The 18,359-nt window shown below is 43.2% G+C and overlaps 3 pseudogenes; all 3 read left to right on the forward strand.

The window, feature by feature from the left end:
* The first annotated feature begins 294 nt into the window (after positions 1-294).
* On the forward strand, positions 295-512 carry LOC141141841 (U2 spliceosomal RNA; annotated as a pseudogene).
* A 6,170-nt stretch (positions 513-6,682) lies between these two features.
* Positions 6,683-6,861, forward strand: LOC141141814 (U2 spliceosomal RNA; annotated as a pseudogene).
* A 5,923-nt stretch (positions 6,862-12,784) lies between these two features.
* On the forward strand, positions 12,785-12,986 carry LOC141141862 (U2 spliceosomal RNA; annotated as a pseudogene).
* The last annotated feature ends 5,373 nt before the right edge of the window (positions 12,987-18,359 follow it).

The following is an 18,359-nucleotide window of genomic DNA, read 5'->3' on the forward strand; positions in this document are numbered from 1 at the left end:
GTGTGTGCTATCTGAGTCAGATTGTGTGAATATGGTGTTGGCAAGACTGTATATGGTGGTGTTGATCGATAGGAAGTGGGTGGGGGTGGATGTAGCGAATGAGTATTGGGGTTGGAGAAGGTGGAGGGGTGGAGGGTGGGGGTAAGGGGTTTGTATATTGTGTTTTAAATGTATTATATGACTTTTTTGAAAAATTGGAAAATATGAAAGCCTATGTGATGATTTAAGCAAAATACCTGAAAAGACCTGGTGCGGAAGGTTCTTGATGGCAAGTGAAAGCCCGTTGAGTATGTATTTGCTTGAGATCTGATGGGAAAAGAAAAAAAAAAAAAAAAAAAAAAAAAAAAAAAAAAAAAAAATCTGTTCTTATCAGTTTAATATCTGATACGTCCCCTATCTGGGGACCATATATTAAATGGATTTTTAGAACAGGGAGATGGAAGAAGAGCTTGCTCTGTCCACTCCACGCATCGACCTGGTATTGCAGTACCTCCAGGACCGGTGCACCCCTCTCTTATGCAGTTTCAAAAAACAGATTGAACAACAACACAAATCTTCCTTTTGCTTGCTCAATGGCAATGTTGCTTTTTTTTGGAGGGCTCACCACAAGCTGTTAATTCTTGCAATAATAAACTTGCATTTAACCCCTGTGTGTATTGGTGTTTTTGCTTCGTGTCAGTTTCTTGGCCTATTTCTCTCTCCCCCCTCCCTCCTTGCGCTCCATATTTTTGGGGTCAGGAAGAAGCAGCAGGTAAAGTGGCAGTTGCAAGAAGCCAAACCTAGCAAGTCAGCAAGTCAGTAGCAAGTCAGTAAGCAGACACATTTCGACAAGACAGCTAGCTAATGTTTCATCAATCTTTCTCCCAAGGCCCAAAACAAAGCCTTCACTGCCAGGGTCAGTTTCGAAAGGCAGCAGCAGGCAGGCCCAGGCCAGGCCAGGCCAGGCCAGGCCATTTCAACAGGCCTGACTTTGCTCCATCTCTGCTGTCCCTTGTTGCAGCTAGCTCAAAGTCAGTCCAGGAGCTCAAAGTCAGTCCAGGCATGCATTCCTTCCCTCACTCCCTCGTTTTCGCAGCCTGTGTCTCCCTCTAGTGGGTCCCCGTCTCGTCTTCCTCGTTCATCTTACCAGGAGGCGGGTCCATGCAAATGATTTCCCTCGTTAGCCATCAACGAGGAGCACCTGGCTGTGTGCAATTAGTGCTCAAGGCTGCCTAATTGGCAGTATGAAGGTCAGAATGGGCTGCAGGTGTGTTAAGGAGGTGTTAGGCAGCTGTGTGGAGGGATTAGGCCTCAAGCCCGGGTAGGTGTGAAAAGTTGCTGTGCCTGTGGCTGCGGCCAGCCTAGACCGGGGGAAGGCTAGACGGGCATCTCTCAGCGAGCTCTTCGTTTGTGCCAGGCCGCCGCTCGCTCGGAAAAGAGAATAATTGGGTTATCGCTTCTCGGCCTTTTGGCTAAGATCCAGTGCAGTTTTACTGTGTGTGACTTAGTCAAGAGGTGTCTGGGGTACCCGGAGGTCGGCCTTGGGGGGAGCGTCCCTTTTCGGAGGGCCCCCCCTTGCTGCTATTGGCCCGAGGCCTAGTCCTCAGACAACGAGGAGCGATCGCCCTTCTTAAGGCGGTTCGGTGTCAGCGGTTGGGGCCCCTTCGGGGGTACCCCTTTGTCGGAGGAAGAGGCGAGGTACCATCCGGTACGAAAGATGGCGGTCCGTGGGATGCGGGATTCTATTCGGTTTCTGGTGAAGCCTGAATTCAAAGGAGAAATTGATCTGAGGACTATCGTGGTTGACGTGCTGATGGATTTCCTGAAACTCAGGGTAAGGGATATTGTTTGTTTGCAGGATTTTCCGCAACAAAGATTGTATGACATTACCTTTCTTTCTGTCGAGATATGCTGGGAGGTTTATGAGAAGATGAGGAGTGCGGAGAATGAATTGTTGAAGAAAATGGACATTATACCGCTTTTCATGCAGGAAGAAAAGGCTATAGTAGTCCATATGTACAATCCCTTTTCGGATGTAAACTTGGTTAGGGCTTTCCTGAGGAATTACTGTGAGGAATTAAGAGGTGGGGATAAGGTGCTGAACAAGTTTGGAATCTGGTCTGGGAAGTATAGGTTCTATGGGAAATTCCGGACTGATCTTGGTTGTGTTGGTGGGGTGAAGAGGCCTCCAGCGGTCTTCAATATTGGGGGTGAGAGAGGGTTCCTTTTTTACCCTGGTCAACCGGTGTATTGCAGGAAGTGCTGTGTCTACGGGCACGCGAGTGGGGACTGTGAGCGCAGGATTAAATGTAGGTTTTGTGGGAATGAGGATCACCCGTCTAAGGAATGTAAGCAAACCCGGATGTGCGATATCTGCAAAAGATCAGGTCACCTAGCAAGACAATGCGATGAATATTTTTCCGCAAAAAGGGAATCAGAATTCCATGATGTCTTGAGAAAGACCCAGGCTAGGCGTATGCAGCAGAGGCAGAAAGCTGAGGCTCGGAGGGAAGGTGGCAGTGCTAGGTCTGCTGATGCGGAGCGGCCTGCTACATCCTCGGAGCACCAGACCAATGACGCTGCACCTACGGTGCAGGAAGAGGCTGTGAGCAGTGAGGTCGGCTCTGGTCCCACTACTGTTGGTACGGTGGTGGGAGTTAGTGCAGATCCTGGGAGCCTTGGTACTGCGGTAGGGGAAGACGGGTCAGTTCCGGGTCCCCAGGAGATGGCAGAAGAAGGAGTGACACAGAGACCCCCGGCGAGGCAAGAGGAGGTTTGCCCAGAGGAAGAGCAGAGGAGTGTGGCATTTACAAGTCCAGGACGTTTATCTGAGCTGATGAGTGGTCTATCATCCAGCGCAGAGGAAGATGATGAGGATGATGAGGATGAGAATGATGAGATGGACAGCGATGAGAGTCTGGAATGCGGACAGCAATTGGTGATCTCGATGGATGAGACTTCTCAGTCCTCCACCAAAAGAGAGCGGGAGGAGGGGACTGGGGAGGGGGTGGAAGGTGTACCCTTACCTGATGATGGAGGCTCTGGAGCAGAGTCTGCCAGTTCTCCCTTTGGGAAGAAAAGACTAACTTACGCGAATGTTGCTGGCAATGGGATGGAGGAGCCTATGCATCATTTTTAAGTTATTCGTTATGGCTGTACAAACCTTTTTGATTTTTTTCATGATGGCTTTGTCTGTGTGTTCTGTAAATGTGAGAAGTGTTTGTTCAGGGTGGAGGAGGGCGGCTGTCTTTGAACATCTGGAAGGGGTGAAGGCTGATGTAATTTGTGTTCAGGAGTGCGGCAATGAGAGGATTCTGTGTGATGAGTGGAAGCTTGGTGCATCTATGTGGTCCCCTATGTGTGTGTCTAGGAATGAAGGTGTTGGGATTCTTGTGAAAAACCCGTATGTTCAGTTTGTGTCACATGAGGTGGTGGTGCCGGGGAGGTTACAAGTGGCTATTTTGGAGGTGGCGGGGTGTAAGGTTAGAATAATTAATGTGTATGCACCTGCTGAGAAAAAGGAGCGTGTGAGATTCCTTGAAGTACTTAAGGTGTGGCTGCCTGGGAGAATCCCGACCATTTTGGCTGGAGACTTCAACTGCGTGAGGAGGAGTGAGGATAGACAAAGTGTTTGTGCGGATACTGGTGTTGACATAACATCTAGGGCGCTAAATGAAATAATCAGTGATTTCCACCTTCAAGATACTGCCTGTGTTGTGCAGGGGAATGATATTTCTTTCACCTTTTTTTCCGACAAGGGGTCTGTGCGATCCAGGATCGACTTTATTTTTGTATCCCCAGCTTTGAAGGTAAATGGGTATCAGACTGACCTAGTGCCTTTTTCGGATCATGCCATGCTTACCGGCTCCTTCTTTCTTGATGGTGCCAGTGTGGGTGGGAGGGGAGCATGGAAATTGAACTGTTCAAGTTTAAAGGAAGAAGGTGTAGTGTCTAAGTTTAAAGACTTTTATGAATGGGTTAAATTCAAAAAGCGTGATTTTGAGGATGTCTTGGTGTGGTGGGATTGGGCAAAGGTCAGGATAAGTGGCTTCTTTAAGAAATTGGGTGTGGAGGCGGCCAGGAGAAAGCGTGAAGATGCGAGGAGGTTGGTGGACAAGATGCATTTCCTATTTAAGTGTAAGAGGTTGGGGGTGGAGGTGGAGGAAGAATTGAGGGAAGTACGTGAGGCCAGGAGTGCTATGCTTAGGGATCGAGGGAGAAGCATTATCTTTAGATCTAAGGTGCAAGAGATGGAGGAGGATGAGCAGTGTTCTGCTTATTTCTTTAAGAAGTCGTTTGGGCCGAAGAAGATGTTCCTGTCGGTGTTGGATAAAGAGGAGGAGGTGAGAGGTGATAGAATGGTGGAATCCATTAGGTCCTTCTACGCCAAATTATACGGTGGTGGTGGGGGTGCGACGGAAGAAGGAATGCAGGAGTACTGTGAGGTGGTGAAAGGGAATTTGAAGACAGAAGACGTGGAGATGCTTCTAGACCCGGTGGAGGAAGAAGAGGTGAAGAACGTGGTGATGAAGATGAAAAAGAACAAGACCCCTGGTGGGGATGGCTTACCTGTGGATTTCTACGCTGAGTTCTGGCCAATCTTGAAAGACGAGCTGTGTGAGGTAATTAGGACCTGTATGGAAGAAAAGAGAATTTCAGCCTCGATGAAGAAGGGAATTATTACCTTACTTTATAAGAAGAAAGGAGATCAGCGGGATATCAGGAATTGGCGGCCTATTTCACTGCTCAACAGTGATTACAAGATTTTTGCCAAAGTACTTGCTGACAGGATGAGAAGGGTAGTGGGTAGTGTCATTGGAGAATGGCAGGTGTGTGCCGTTCCCGGTCGGAGGATTTCCGATAACTTAATCCTCCTGCGGGATCTGGTGTTCTACGCCCAATGCAACAACATGCCTTTGGCTGTGGCTAGCATTGATCTCGAGAAGGCTTACGACCGGGTGGCTCACAAGTTCCTCTTCACAGTGCTGAGGCAGATGGGGGTCCCTGATGATTTTGTTAATGTGGTAGAATGTTTGTATCAGGGAATTAGTAGTCAGATTCTTGTAAATGGGGAGCTGTCTGAGGAGGTGGAGGTGAGGTCCGGGGTGAGGCAGGGGTGTCCTTTGTCACCCGTCGCTTTTATTTGCGTGATGGAGCCCCTGTTAAGACATGTATGGAGGGACAAATGTTTTAAGGGAATGTTTGTACCAGGGTGTGGGAATGAACCGGTCAAGATGCTTGGCTACATGGATGATATCAACTTTCTGTGTAACTCAGCAAGGGATGTGTCAAGAGCAGAGTTGCAGCTTGGTATTTTTGGTGTGGTGTCCGGGTTGTGTGTTAACTGGGGCAAAAGTAGTGTTTGTGTGTTAAGTGGCACGTGCGATGTATCCCAAAGTAAACTTAAGAGTGTGCAGGAGGTGGATGTGTTGGGAGTGCATTTTGAGAGGAACCTGGTAAACCAAGTAAATACAGTGAAGGGGATGGAGAAAGTTGGTAAAAAGTTAAGTCTGTGGAAAACTAGGAGGCTCTCATTTTCTGGCAAAACCTTGATTGTAAAGGCAGTAATCCTTCCTTTGCTGATGTATTTTTCGGTAGTTTTCCCCCCTAACAAGAGAATGGTTCAGAAGATCACAAGGATGCTTTTTTTATTTTTTTGGGGATCTAAGATGGAGAAAGTTTCCAGAGAGGTGGTCATGAAGAGAGTTCAGCAGGGTGGGTACAACTTCCCCAATGTTGAACGATTTTTGGAGGTCCAGTGGTGGATGGTCCACCTTAGGACTTTCTTGGCAGGTGGGAAGACAGCTGCATTAATGCGCTACTTAATTGGATGGCCTTTGCTGAAGTGGGGGTGGTGTGCAAGGGACCTTACAAAGCCCATGTCAATGTTAACTCCTGTGTATTATTTAAAAATGTCCTCCTTTTTTCAGAGGAATCAGTTGCAGATGCTGGGGGAAGGGGCTCGGAAAAAAGAGACGTTATGGGCTTGGTTAAGGAAGGATGAGTTACCTACAAATATTTTTGGTTTAAACCTTAAGAAAGCAGAGATTGTTTGGAAGAATTTATTGTTTAAAGGCATCACGAACAAACAGAAGGAGGTAGTATGGTTGTCTCTGCATAATTGTTTGGCTACTATGTCCTTTTTAAAAGCTAGGGACTTGGTGAGGAGGGAGGTGTGTCCCAGGGAAGGATGTGCAGGGATTGAAACTGTAAGACACGTATTTTGGGAGTGTTTTTTTGCAAGAAAGTTTTGGAGTTTGCTGTGTGGTTTTGTGGAAAGGGTGGTGGGAATTGATGGAGTGTCTTTTGAGTCTGGTGTCCTGGGTGTGGTTGGAGGTGGCAAGGGGAAACAACGTAAAATGTTTATTCTGTCTGCGGTTGTTAGGGAAGTGATGTGGGAAGCCCGATGTGCTTTGGTTAAGAAGAAAATGATATTGGTTGAAAAAGACTGCGTGGATTGGGTGCTGGCGAAAATGTTTTTTGTGTTGGCTGTCGAAAGAAGAAGTATGGGGGTGGATGAGGCCGATGGTTTTTGGAATTTTGTTAGGTGGCGGGTGGGTGAAGGTTAAGTGTGTTAAGTGGTGTTTATACTTATGGTTTTATGATCAGTGATTTTACCTTTTGATACCTTTTATGCCACGATGATGTATGGAACACGGCTCAGTATAGGTTTCGTGTTTTGTTCCAAAGCTGAGGTTATGTGATTCAATCTGAGTGGAAAAGAAAAAATCTGTTCTTATCAGTTTAATATCTGATACGTCCCCTATCTGGGGACCATATATTAAATGGATTTTTAGAACAGGGAGATGGAAGAAGAGCTTGCTCTGTCCACTCCACGCATCGACCTGGTATTGCAGTACCTCCAGGACCGGTGCACCCCTCTCTTATGCAGTTTCAAAAAACAGATTGAACAACAACACAAATCTTCCTTTTGCTTGCTCAATGGCAATGTTGCTTTTTTTTGGAGGGCTCACCACAAGCTGTTAATTCTTGCAATAATAAACTTGCATTTAACCCCTGTGTGTATTGGTGTTTTTGCTTCGTGTCAGTTTCTTGGCCTATTTCTCTCTCCCCCCTCCCTCCTTGCGCTCCATATTTTTGGGGTCAGGAAGAAGCAGCAGGTAAAGTGGCAGTTGCAAGAAGCCAAACCTAGCAAGTCAGCAAGTCAGTAGCAAGTCAGTAAGCAGACACATTTCGACAAGACAGCTAGCTAATGTTTCATCAATCTTTCTCCCAAGGCCCAAAACAAAGCCTTCACTGCCAGGGTCAGTTTCGAAAGGCAGCAGCAGGCAGGCCCAGGCCAGGCCAGGCCAGGCCAGGCCATTTCAACAGGCCTGACTTTGCTCCATCTCTGCTGTCCCTTGTTGCAGTGAGCTCAAAGTCAGTCCAGGCATGCATTCCTTCCCTCACTCCCTCGTTTTCGCAGCCTGTGTCTCCCTCTAGTGGGTCCCCGTCTCGTCTTCCTCGTTCATCTTACCAGGAGGCGGGGCCATGCAAATGATTTCCCTCGTTAGGCATCAACGAGGAGCACCTGGCTGTGTGCAATTAGTGCTCGGGGCTGCCCAATTGGCAGTATGAAGGTCAGACTGGGCTGCAGGTGTGCTCAGGAGGTGTTAGGCAGGTGTGTGGAGGGATTAGGCCTCAAGCCCGGGTAGGTGTGAAAAGTTGCTGTGCCTGTGGCTGCGGCCAGCCTAGACCGGGGGAAGGCTAGACGGGCATCTCTCAGCGAGCTCTTCGTTTGTGCCAGGCCGCCGCTCGCTCGGAAAAGAGAATAATTGGGTTATCGCTTCTCGGCCTTTTGGCTAAGATCAAGTGTAGTTTCGACTGCCTGGTCTAGTTTAAGAGGTTTACTGAAGACACCAACTGAGCTTGGCCTTGTCAACCTGCTCCTTAACTGGTCTGGTTCATGCTGCTTTTGGGCTCAGCGCTGTCTGAAGTTTAACGGGGGACGATCTATAGCTTGGGATTTATCTCAAGACTATATATTTGCATACCGGAGTTCGTTGGGATCGTTGGATTGGACGGAGGAAGCAACATCTCATTACTTATTCGTTTTCTTGGAGAGGTTCATTACCTATTCGTTTTTCCGGACGGAAGCTCATTATTTATTCGTTTTTGGAAATGGAGTTCCTAAGAAGAAGAGAGAAGAAAGGAGGTGATCACCGTGAGTCTGCCTCCTTAGAATTCTTCAGCATGAAGGATACTCTACGCTTTATTGTGGGTCCAGGATTCCGTGAAGAGAAGAATCTTCAGTTCCTGTATAGCAAAATTTTTGGCCCAATGCTAAATATTTCTTTGAATGATTATTTTTGCGTACAAGATTTTTTTTCTCGAGGAACAGTGGATGTGACTCTGAACAGCACTGGAGCCTGCGAGAGGGCTTTTTCCCTATATATGGAGCGAATGGATGATCCAATCTTTAAAGGAATTAAAATTTTGCCTTTATTTCAACAGCAGGCAAAATTACTTACAGTACATATGTACAATCCTTTTATTTCCCAGAAGGAGGTGGAACAATATTTATATAAATATTGTGAAAAAGTCACCTTTAAAGGGGATGGAAAAAACTCCTTCGGGGTATGGAATGGCAAGAGGCGGTTTCTTGTTACATTCAGGAAAGATCAAGACGGAGGAGTGAGTAGACCGCCACCCATTATTTTTATTAATCGGAGTAGAGGATATTTATTTTTTGCTGGCATGCCCCCATACTGTAAAAAGTGTGCGGAATATGGCCATGATGATAATTTTTGCCAAAGATGTTGGAAGTGTGTAGGGCAATCTCATACAAAAGCAGACTGCCCGAGAAGAAGAGCTGAAGAGGAAGAAGAAGAGAAGAGGAAGAAAGATGCAGAAGATGGAGGAAAAAATGAAGAAGAAGGAGGAGAGGCCCAAGTAACACCAGAGGAAGAACAACTCAAAGATCCCACGAATGTGACCCAGGTAGTGGAGGAAACTGGGAATAGTGGGGTGGCAGAAGTACCAGATGAAGAGGGGCCATTGGAAGAAGGAAAAACAAGTGAAAAGGAGATGGAAGTGCAAGTGAACACCAGTGCACCAGAACCTGTGGAGGTAGTGGACGAACCTGGAAACATGCAGGTAGATGCTATGTCCTTAAAAAGAGGTTCTAAAGAAAGGCAAGAGGAAACAGAAGAAGAGGAAAATGAAGGGAAAAGAAAAGTTCGAGTGGTGGAGCCAATCATTGGGGATATCTCTTCAAGTGAACCCGAAGAAGAGAGCCTCAAAATTGAGGAGTATCCATCTGGTACAGAAGAGGGCGGTGGGGAGAGCCCTGCAGTCAACCGACTATCAAAATGACGAAAATAGCATCCCTGAATGTGAGAAGTTTGAGGAGCCCAAGAAGAAGAGCGGCTCTGTACGACTTCTTAGAGATTCAGGGTTTTGACATTATTTTCTTACAAGAATGCAATTTGGAACAAAGAATATCGTATGATGAAATTAAAAAATTTTGGAAGGGTAATGCCGCCTTCTCTGGAGGAAATACAAATAAATGTGTAGGAGTCGGTATCTTGACATCAAAAGAGTGGGAGCTTACCGCAATCGAAGACCTTTGCCCCGGAAGACTCCTAATGGCAACCCTAAAGAAAGGAGAGCAAAAAATAAAAGTTTTTAATGTTTATGCTTCTAACCTAAAAGAAGAAAGAAAAGAATTATTCAAAATTTTACAACTGTTTTCTCTAGGAACCGACCCAATAATCATTGGTGGAGATTTTAATTGCTCACTGGACGACAATCAAAAGAAAGATAGTTCCGTTACTAGTCTAAAAGATGTGATTTCTTCCATAAATTTGAAGGATGCATGGATGGCTTGTGGAGCTGATTTGAGTCATAAAAAGACATGGAGTAGCAATAGAGCGGAGTCTAGAATTGACTATTTCTTTATGTCAGAATGCATTAAAATAAAGGAGTTTGAAACGAAGGATAATTGCTTCTCAGATCATAAACTAATTTTCAGTAGAGTGGAGATTGGAGGTGGGGTGGAGAAAAAATCTCCCTACTGGAAACTAAACACCTCATTATTAAAAGAAGGAAGAATAAGAGAGGAATTTGAAGAATTGTACAAGGAATGGAATAAGAGAAAGGTAAATTATGAAAACATTCTAATATGGTGGGATGAAGGAAAAGAGCTTTTTAAAGATTTTTTTATCAAGAAAAGCAAAGAAGAAGCAAAGGAAAAAAGAGAAGTATATCAAAAACTTACCGCTAAATTGCAAGTTCTTCATCTTTTTGCAAATGAAGGGATCGATATAGGAACTGAAATAGAAAAAACAAGGAGAGAAATTAAAAAAATATTGGAAGATAGAGGAAAGCAAATTATCTTCAATTCTAGAGTAAGAGACCTGGAGGAAAATGAAAAATGTTCAAAATTTTTTTTCAAAAAAATCATTGGTAATAAACATGAAATTAAAAAAATCGAAGGAGAAACCACAATAAGGAAAAAACTGGGAAAAGTAAAAGATTTTTATAAAGAGCTGTTTTGCACAAAAAAAATAGATGATTTTTTATCGGAATTTTTTATTAATGGTCTGGATAATGCTTTAAATATATTAGATCAAGAATTGTTGGCAAAAGATTTTAACCCTGAAGAAGTATTGACCGTTATTAATAGCTTCTCCAATTTTAAAACCCCTGGCAAGGATGGACTTCCTGTAGAATTTTATCAATTTTTTTGGGGAATTCTTAAAAATGATTTTATGGAAGTTATTGATGAAGTATCCAAAAATTTTAAATTGCCAGACTCCTGGAATGAAGGTGTGATAGTCCTCATCTACAAAAAAGGAGATAAAGAACTAATTAAGAATTGGAGACCGATTACATTACTAAATACGGACTACAAGATATATGCAAAATTGATTGCCAACAGAATGAAAAAACACGTGGACTCGATAATCCTGGAGGATCAGACATGCGCGGTGCCAGGTAGGACCATTTCAGACTCTTTAATATTAATACGTGATATAATATGGGATGTGAAAGATCGTGGTCAGAGTTTGGCTCTGGCATCCTTAGACTTTGAAAAAGCCTACGATAGAGTGGCCCATGAGTTTTTATTCCATGTTTTAAAGAAGATGGGTTTTCCAGACAAGCTTTTAAAACAGATCAAAAGTCTTTATAACAATGCTTTTAGTGTGGTTTCGATCAATGGTTTCTTATCAGATAAAATTAATTTATTAAGTGGAGTGAAACAAGGGTGCCCACTATCTCCAATACTCTTCATTTGTGCGATAGAACCTTTATTAAATGCAATCAGAAAAGATAAAGTAGTGGAAGGATTTTTTATACCCGGAAGTAATGGATATCATGTTAAAACAGTCGCCTATATGGATGATGTAACCCTTGTGGTGAAAAATTCAAAAAGCCTTAAAAGAGCCCTCAGGATTGTGGAGTGGTTCTGTGGAGGCTCTGGATTCAAAATTAATTTGGAAAAATCTGGAGTTCTTACTTGTGGAAACTTCTATATTGAAAAGGACATTAAGATACCCAGAGTAACAGAGACAAAAATTTTAGGAGTTTACTTTCTACAGACTGGAGGCAACATTAAAAACTGGGAAGCACTCCTGGAAAGAGTAAAGAAAAAAATAGACTTTTGGAGACTGAGAACTTTAACAATGGAAGGAAAAATATTGATTTTAAAACAAGTTATCCTTCCAATTATTTTATATTTGGCAATGGTTTTTTTCCCACCAGTTTTAATGTTGAAAAGACTGATTAAAAGTTGTTTTAATTTCTTTTGGGGCGTTAAGATGGAAAGATTGAAACGAGAAGAAATATATAAACCCAAAAGCAAAGGAGGGAAAGGTTTTCCTGATGTAAGAAAATTTTTGTGCATTAAATATTTTTCGTACATTTTTTACAAGTTAGTAAGCCAAGAAGGACGACTAAATACCTTTCTTAAATACCAACTGGGATTCTTTATGAACCGATATAAATGGACGGAATTGGATCAGACAAAACCGGTAAGATGGACACCTCCAGAAAACTATATTATTTTAGAAAGAATTTTTAAGGATTTTAAACTGGTGGATGTTGATATGAATGTTTTAAAAGATTATAAGAAATTAAAAAAACTCCTGGAAGAGAGATGTATAATGAGCCCAATCAAAAATTTTACATACAAAACAACTAAAGAAATTTGGGATAGGGTGGCTTGTGGACTCCTATCCAATGAACAAAAAGACTTAGCCTGGTGCATCGTAAGAGAAATCCTGCCAACTAAGAACTTTCAATATTGTAGAGGATTGATTAGGAATGCACAATGTGTAAAGCTGGGCTGTTATGCTGATGAAACCCCACTTCATGTTTTTTGGAATTGTGCATATGCACAGGAAGTTTGGAAAAAAGCTGGACGTTTGATTCAAGAGCTAAGTTCGATTAAAAATTTTAAGTATGAAATGGTGCTTTATGGAGTGGGAATTCCAAAAGAAGACTTTAAAAGAATTTGGCTACTAATAAGCTCAATAAAAATGGCACTTTGGAAAGTAAGGAATATTAACTTATTTAGAAGAGAAATTATTGTAGAGGAGGCTTGTGTCAGATTAGGTTTGAGCTTCTTGTATACCTATTACTTGAGAGATATTAAATGCTTTGGTAAAGAAAAATCAGAAATATTTTGGAAATTTAACCTTTGGAATAGAATGGTAAAATAGAATTTAAATACAAAAAATAATAATAACAATAATAATATTAATAAAAAATAATTAGACTTACCACAAATGATGTATTGATGGAAAATAGACGGAGTTTCCTTATCTGTCGAAAATACCTAAGACAAAAGATATAAGATTGGGTTATTTTTCCAGAACTGATGTGGTTAAAAAAAAAAAAAAAAAAAAAAATCTGTTCTTATCAGTTTAATATCTGATTCGTCCCCTATCTGGGGACCATATATTAAATGGATTTTTAGAACAGGGAGATGGAAGAAGAGCTTGCTCTGTCCACTCCACGCATCGACCTGGTATTGCAGTACCTCCAGGACCGGTGCGCACCCCTCTCTTATGCAGTTTCAAAAAACAGATTGAACAACAACACAAATCTTCCTTTTGCTTGCTCAATGGCAATGTTGCTTTTTTTTTGGGCTCACAAGCTGTTAATTCTTGCAATAATAAACTTGCATTTAACCCCTGTGTGTATTGGTGTTTTTGCTTCGTGTCAGTTTCTTGGCCTATTTCTCTCTCCCCCTCCTTGCGCTCCATATTTTTGGGGTCAGGAAGAAGCAGCAGGTAAAGTGGCAGTTGCAAGAAGCCAAACCTAGCAAGTCAGCAAGTCAGTAGCATGTCAGTAAGCAGACACATTTCGACAAGACAGCTAGCTAATGTTTCATCAATCTTTCTCCCAAGGCCCAAAACAAAGCCTTCACTGCCAGGGTCAGTTTAGAAAGGCAGCAGCAGGCAGGCAGGCAGGCCCAGGCCAGACCAGGCCATTTCAACAGGCCTGACTTTGCTCCATCTCTGCTGCCTGCCCCTTGTTGCAGCTAGCTAAAAGTCAGTCCAGGCATGCATTCCTTCCCTCACTCCCTCGTTTTCGTAGCCTGTGTCTCCCTCTAGTGGGTCCCCGTCTCGTCTTCCTCGTTCATCTTACCAGGAGGCGGGGCCATGCAAATGATTTCTCTCGTTAGGCATCAACGAGGAGCACCTGGCTGTGTGCAGTTAGTGCTCAGGGCTGCCCAATTGGCAGTATGAAGGTCAGACTGGGCTGCAGGTGTGCTCAGGAGGTGTTAGGCAGGTGTGTGGAGGGATTAGGCCTCAAGCCCGGGTAGGTGTGAAAAGTTGCTGTGCCTGTGGCTGCGGCCAGCCTAGACCGGGGGAAGGCTAGACGGGCATCTCTCAGCGAGCTCTTCGTTTGTGCCAGGCCGCCGCTCGCTCGGAAAAGAGAATAATTGGGTTATCGCTTCTTGGCCTTTTGGCTGCGATCAATGTGAGGAAACTCATATCGGTTGGTAGAGACGACGCTCTGAATTTTCCCTTTGGGAAGAGAGATACAGGTATCTGGGAAGATGTGGAAATTGAACCATTATTTGATGCCGAGAAGAGAGATGTGGTTGTACACCTTTATAACCCTTTCCTGGAACAGGAGGTGGTGAGGATTTATCTTGCAAAATTTTGTACTGAAATTGATAGTGGTGTGAAGATCAAAAATGTATATGGGATGTATAGGAGTAAAATTAAGTTCAAAGTAAGATTTTGTACTGATAATCAGGGTGTATATACTTTGCCTCCACCTTTCTTCTCAATAGCAGGGGAGAGGTGTTCTTTGTTTTTTTCTGGGCAACCTCCTTTTTGTAGGACATGTTTTAAATATGGACATGAAAAGGAGGAATGCAAGGTGGTTATGAGGTGTAGACAATGTGGGGCTGAAAATCACATGGCAAAAGATTGCAAACAGGGGAGAAAGTGTGATTTGTGTGATGAAGTAGGTCACTTGGCTAGAAATTATCCTGAAAAAGAGAAAACAGGGTGTAGAATTTTCTCTTTTGCTGACGCTGTCAGAGGAGGAAAGGCTAAGGGTCCGTATGTGTCCCCTGAGGTACAGGCTACAGTTGCAGAAAAGGAGGGTAGTGCTGCCGTTAAGGAGAAAGCTTTGAAACTGATATTAGAGTGTGGGATCCGGGGGGAGGAAGAGCGGATGGAGGAGGAGGTGGTAGTGAACCCTGAGTCTACAGTAGAAGCATGTATAGCGGCAACGAGTGAAGGAGGGAAAGATGGCGCCGGGATGCCGAAGGTGGGCGTGGCCGCGGCCGCCTCGTGTGATGCCGTCGCTAGGGAGAGCTTAGAAACAAAGGCAGGAGGTGGAGTGGGCGTGGTGGAAGTGGCGGCTAGACAAATGAATGTGTTACAGGAACAAGGCATAGAGGGAGGAGTGGGAGTGTCAGGGGTGGCGGCTATGCAAATGAGTGTACTCCAGGCTAACTTAGGGGGAGAATTAGAACTCAAAAGGAATCTGGCGGCAGTTGAAAATAAAGTACTTTCATTATCAGATAAAGGAGTGGAAGGTGCAGAGATGGAGGTGACGGAGGGAGATGGTAATATGGGTGAGATTAACCCTGTAACTGCTGGAATGACGGATGTGGATTGGGGATCAAGGATGGATATGGAGGACAGTGATCCTTTGACTCCTGGTCAAAGAAGTGTGGCAAATGATGAGGGGAGAGATAATGTAGCCTGTAAAAAAGCAAGAACAGAAACAGAACGTTTGTTGGGGATGGTTTCATCTTCAGATGAGGGTGAATCTCCGGAGTCCCCTGTAGTGGCAGCTAGAAGAGGGTGGGTTGGTGAAAGCAAAGGTGGGATGGAAAGGGGGACATGATAATATTTTGTTAAATTTTCAATTTTTGTATTTCTTGCGATGATGGCGGTGACAATCGCATCACTAAATGTGCGCTCGATTGGAGCCACAAGTAGGAGGGCTGTAATTTTTGATTTTTTATCTGTGTGTAAACAGGATATTGTTTGTTTACAAGAGTGTGGCATTAAGTATGCTCCTGCAAAAAGTGAGTGGAAGGGGGAGACAATATGGTCCACGGCGGGTGACAATAAAAATAGTGGTGTGGGTTTTTTGTTGAAAAATGACAAAATCAGATTGGTGGAATGTGAAAATTTGATTTCAGGAAGATGCCTGTTAGCAATTTTTGAAATGGCAAGTTTTGTTTTTAGGATTATAAATATTTATGCTCCAGCAGGGAGACCTGAAAGGATTGCATTTTTTCAGGAATTGCAATTTTTTTTGAGTGGTAGGATCCCGACCATAGTGGTAGGGGATTTTAACACAGTGAGGGAAGTGTCTGATAGGGTGGGTGGAAGTGGAGGAACCCTTGATGGATCAAGTACCTTGGTGAATAATATTATTTCTGATTTTGGTTTGGTGGATATTGGGAAAGAAATAGGTTCGGCAGGAGATAAGTTTACTTTTTTTTCAGAAACAGGGAGAATAAAATCCCGTATTGATTTGTTGTTATGTTCAAGATGTTTGAAATTTAGAGATTTTAGTACCTTTGATGCGTTTTTTTCGGATCATCGGGGGATACAGGCTGTTTTTCTATTTGAGGTTTCAGTGAAATTTGGAAGAGGGTTATGGAAAGTAAATAACCTAATTCTGGAGGATGTGGAGGTGGCAGAAGAATTTGAGTGTTTGTATAAGCACCTATCGCAGAGGAAATGCAATTTTGTTAATTTAATGGAATGGTGGGATTGGGTAAAATACAGAGTGGGTGTATTCTTTAGAGTATGGGGAAGGAGGAGGGCAATGGAGAAAAGAGAAGTATATGAAAGATTGGGATGGAGACTAAAGACCCTACAGACCTTAAAAGAGATGAATAGAGATGTGGAGGAAGAACTAAGAAGAGTGAAAGAAGAGAGGAGAGATCTTATTAAGGAGAAAGGGAAAAATATCGTGTTCCAGGCAAAAGTAAAGCATATGGAGCAAAATGAAAAATGCACGAGATATTTTTTCAAGAAGACATGTGGGAAGAAGGATGTGTTGGTGTCGGTTAATGTGGGAGGAAGGAAGGTGGAAGGTGAAGGTATGATGAAGGAGGTGGAATTGTTCTTTAAAAATCAGTTTAAAGGATATGAGGTAGAGGAGGAGGAGGAAATGAAGGCTTTTTGTGAAGTGTTGGATATAAGTCTGGGAAGAGAAGAGCAAGAGTGGTTGGAGAGGGAGGTCAGTGATATAGAAATTAAAGAGGCCCTGGCAGGAATGCAGAAAAACAAGACACCTGGTTGTGATGGTTTGACAATAGAATTTTATTTAACCTTTTGGGAAAGAATTGGAACAGATGTTTGTAATGTGGTTAAAGAAGTGTTTGGGGGGGAAAAGATTATCAGTTTCAATGAGAGAGGGGGTGATCACCTTGATACATAAAAAAGGAGATAAAGGAGAAATGAAGAACTGGAGGCCTATAACCCTTTTAAATGTAGATTATAAACTAATAGCTAAGGTGGTGGCAAATAGGTTGAAGGAGGTGTTGGGCAAGGCTATTGGACCATGGCAGACATGTGCTCTGAAGGGGAGGAAAATTTCTGATAATCTGATCCTCTTGAGGGATATGGTTTCTTATGTGAGAAGAAACGGTAGGCCAATGGTGGTAGAGTCTCTAGATTTGGAGAAGGCTTACGACAGGGTGTCACATGTTTTCATGCGACAAGCAATGAAAAGACTAGGAATACCATTAGGTCTTTTGAAAATAATTGAAGGTCTGTATGAAGGTATTAGTAGTCGGGTGTTGGTGAATGGTACGTTGAGTGCACCTTTTCAGATCATGTCTGGGGTAAGACAGGGGTGCCCTTTGTCACCACTTGCGTTTATTTGTATAATAGAACCTTTACTTAAGAGCATACAGAAGGAGAAAGTATGTAAGGGTTTTGTGATACCAGGAGGAAGTGGTGGAATTGTGAAAACGATGGCATATATGGACGATGTAGTGGTGGTATGTTCATCCCAAAGGGAGATAGATAGGGTGTGCTTATTAACAGATCTGTATTGTGTGGTGTCCAAAATGAGAGTAAACTGGAGTAAGAGTGGTTTATGTAATTTCGGTATAGAAGTAGGTATAAAAAATGATAAGTTGGAGGTTAAAAAGGAAATTAAAATCTTGGGCATTACCTTTGAGAAAACTCTTAAAGGGAAGGAGTGCTATGAGGAATTACTGGTGAAAATTAAAAGGAAAGTGGATTTTTGGTTAATGCGAGATCTGACATTAAGGGGTAAAGTTTTGATACTGAAGGCGGTGATACTTCCGTTGGTACTATATACAGCAGTAATTATGCCAATGGGGAAGGTCTGGATGATGAGGATAAATAAGATCTTGTTTTCCTTTCTTTGGGGTTCTAAAATGGAGCGGATTGCGAGAAAGACGGTAAAGAAGCCATGTTGTTTGGGGGGTTTAGGTTTTTCTGATTTGACAAAATTTAATGAGATGCATTATTGGCTGACGACTTTCAGAGCAATGGAGTCAGGTGGAAGAACATCTGATATGATGAGATATATGGGAGGATGGATCTTTAGAAGGTTAGGATGGTGTGGAGTGGATCTGGGAAAACCCCTTTCTTTCATCCCGTCATGTCATTATAAAAGATTGGAAAAGATTGGTATAGAGTATGGATTACAAAGAATGGGGTTGGAAGGAGGGGATAAGAAGGGAGTTAAAGAAAAGATGTTTAAAAAAAGTACTGTGTGTAACATTCGTGGTTTGAGATCAGTGGAGGCGGTTAAAACTTGGAATGCCTTAGGAGTGGATGGGGTGAATAATAGACAGAGGGATGTGGCATGGTTGGCTTTACACGAGGGGTTGTCAACTAGGAGCTTTTTGAAAGGACGGGATGTGATTAGATCGGATAAATGCCCTAGAGGTGGGTGTGGAAGATGTT

Source organism: Aquarana catesbeiana, linkage group LG04 (genome assembly GCF_042186555.1).
Source record: "Aquarana catesbeiana isolate 2022-GZ linkage group LG04, ASM4218655v1, whole genome shotgun sequence".
Taxonomy (NCBI): domain Eukaryota; kingdom Metazoa; phylum Chordata; class Amphibia; order Anura; family Ranidae; genus Aquarana; species Aquarana catesbeiana.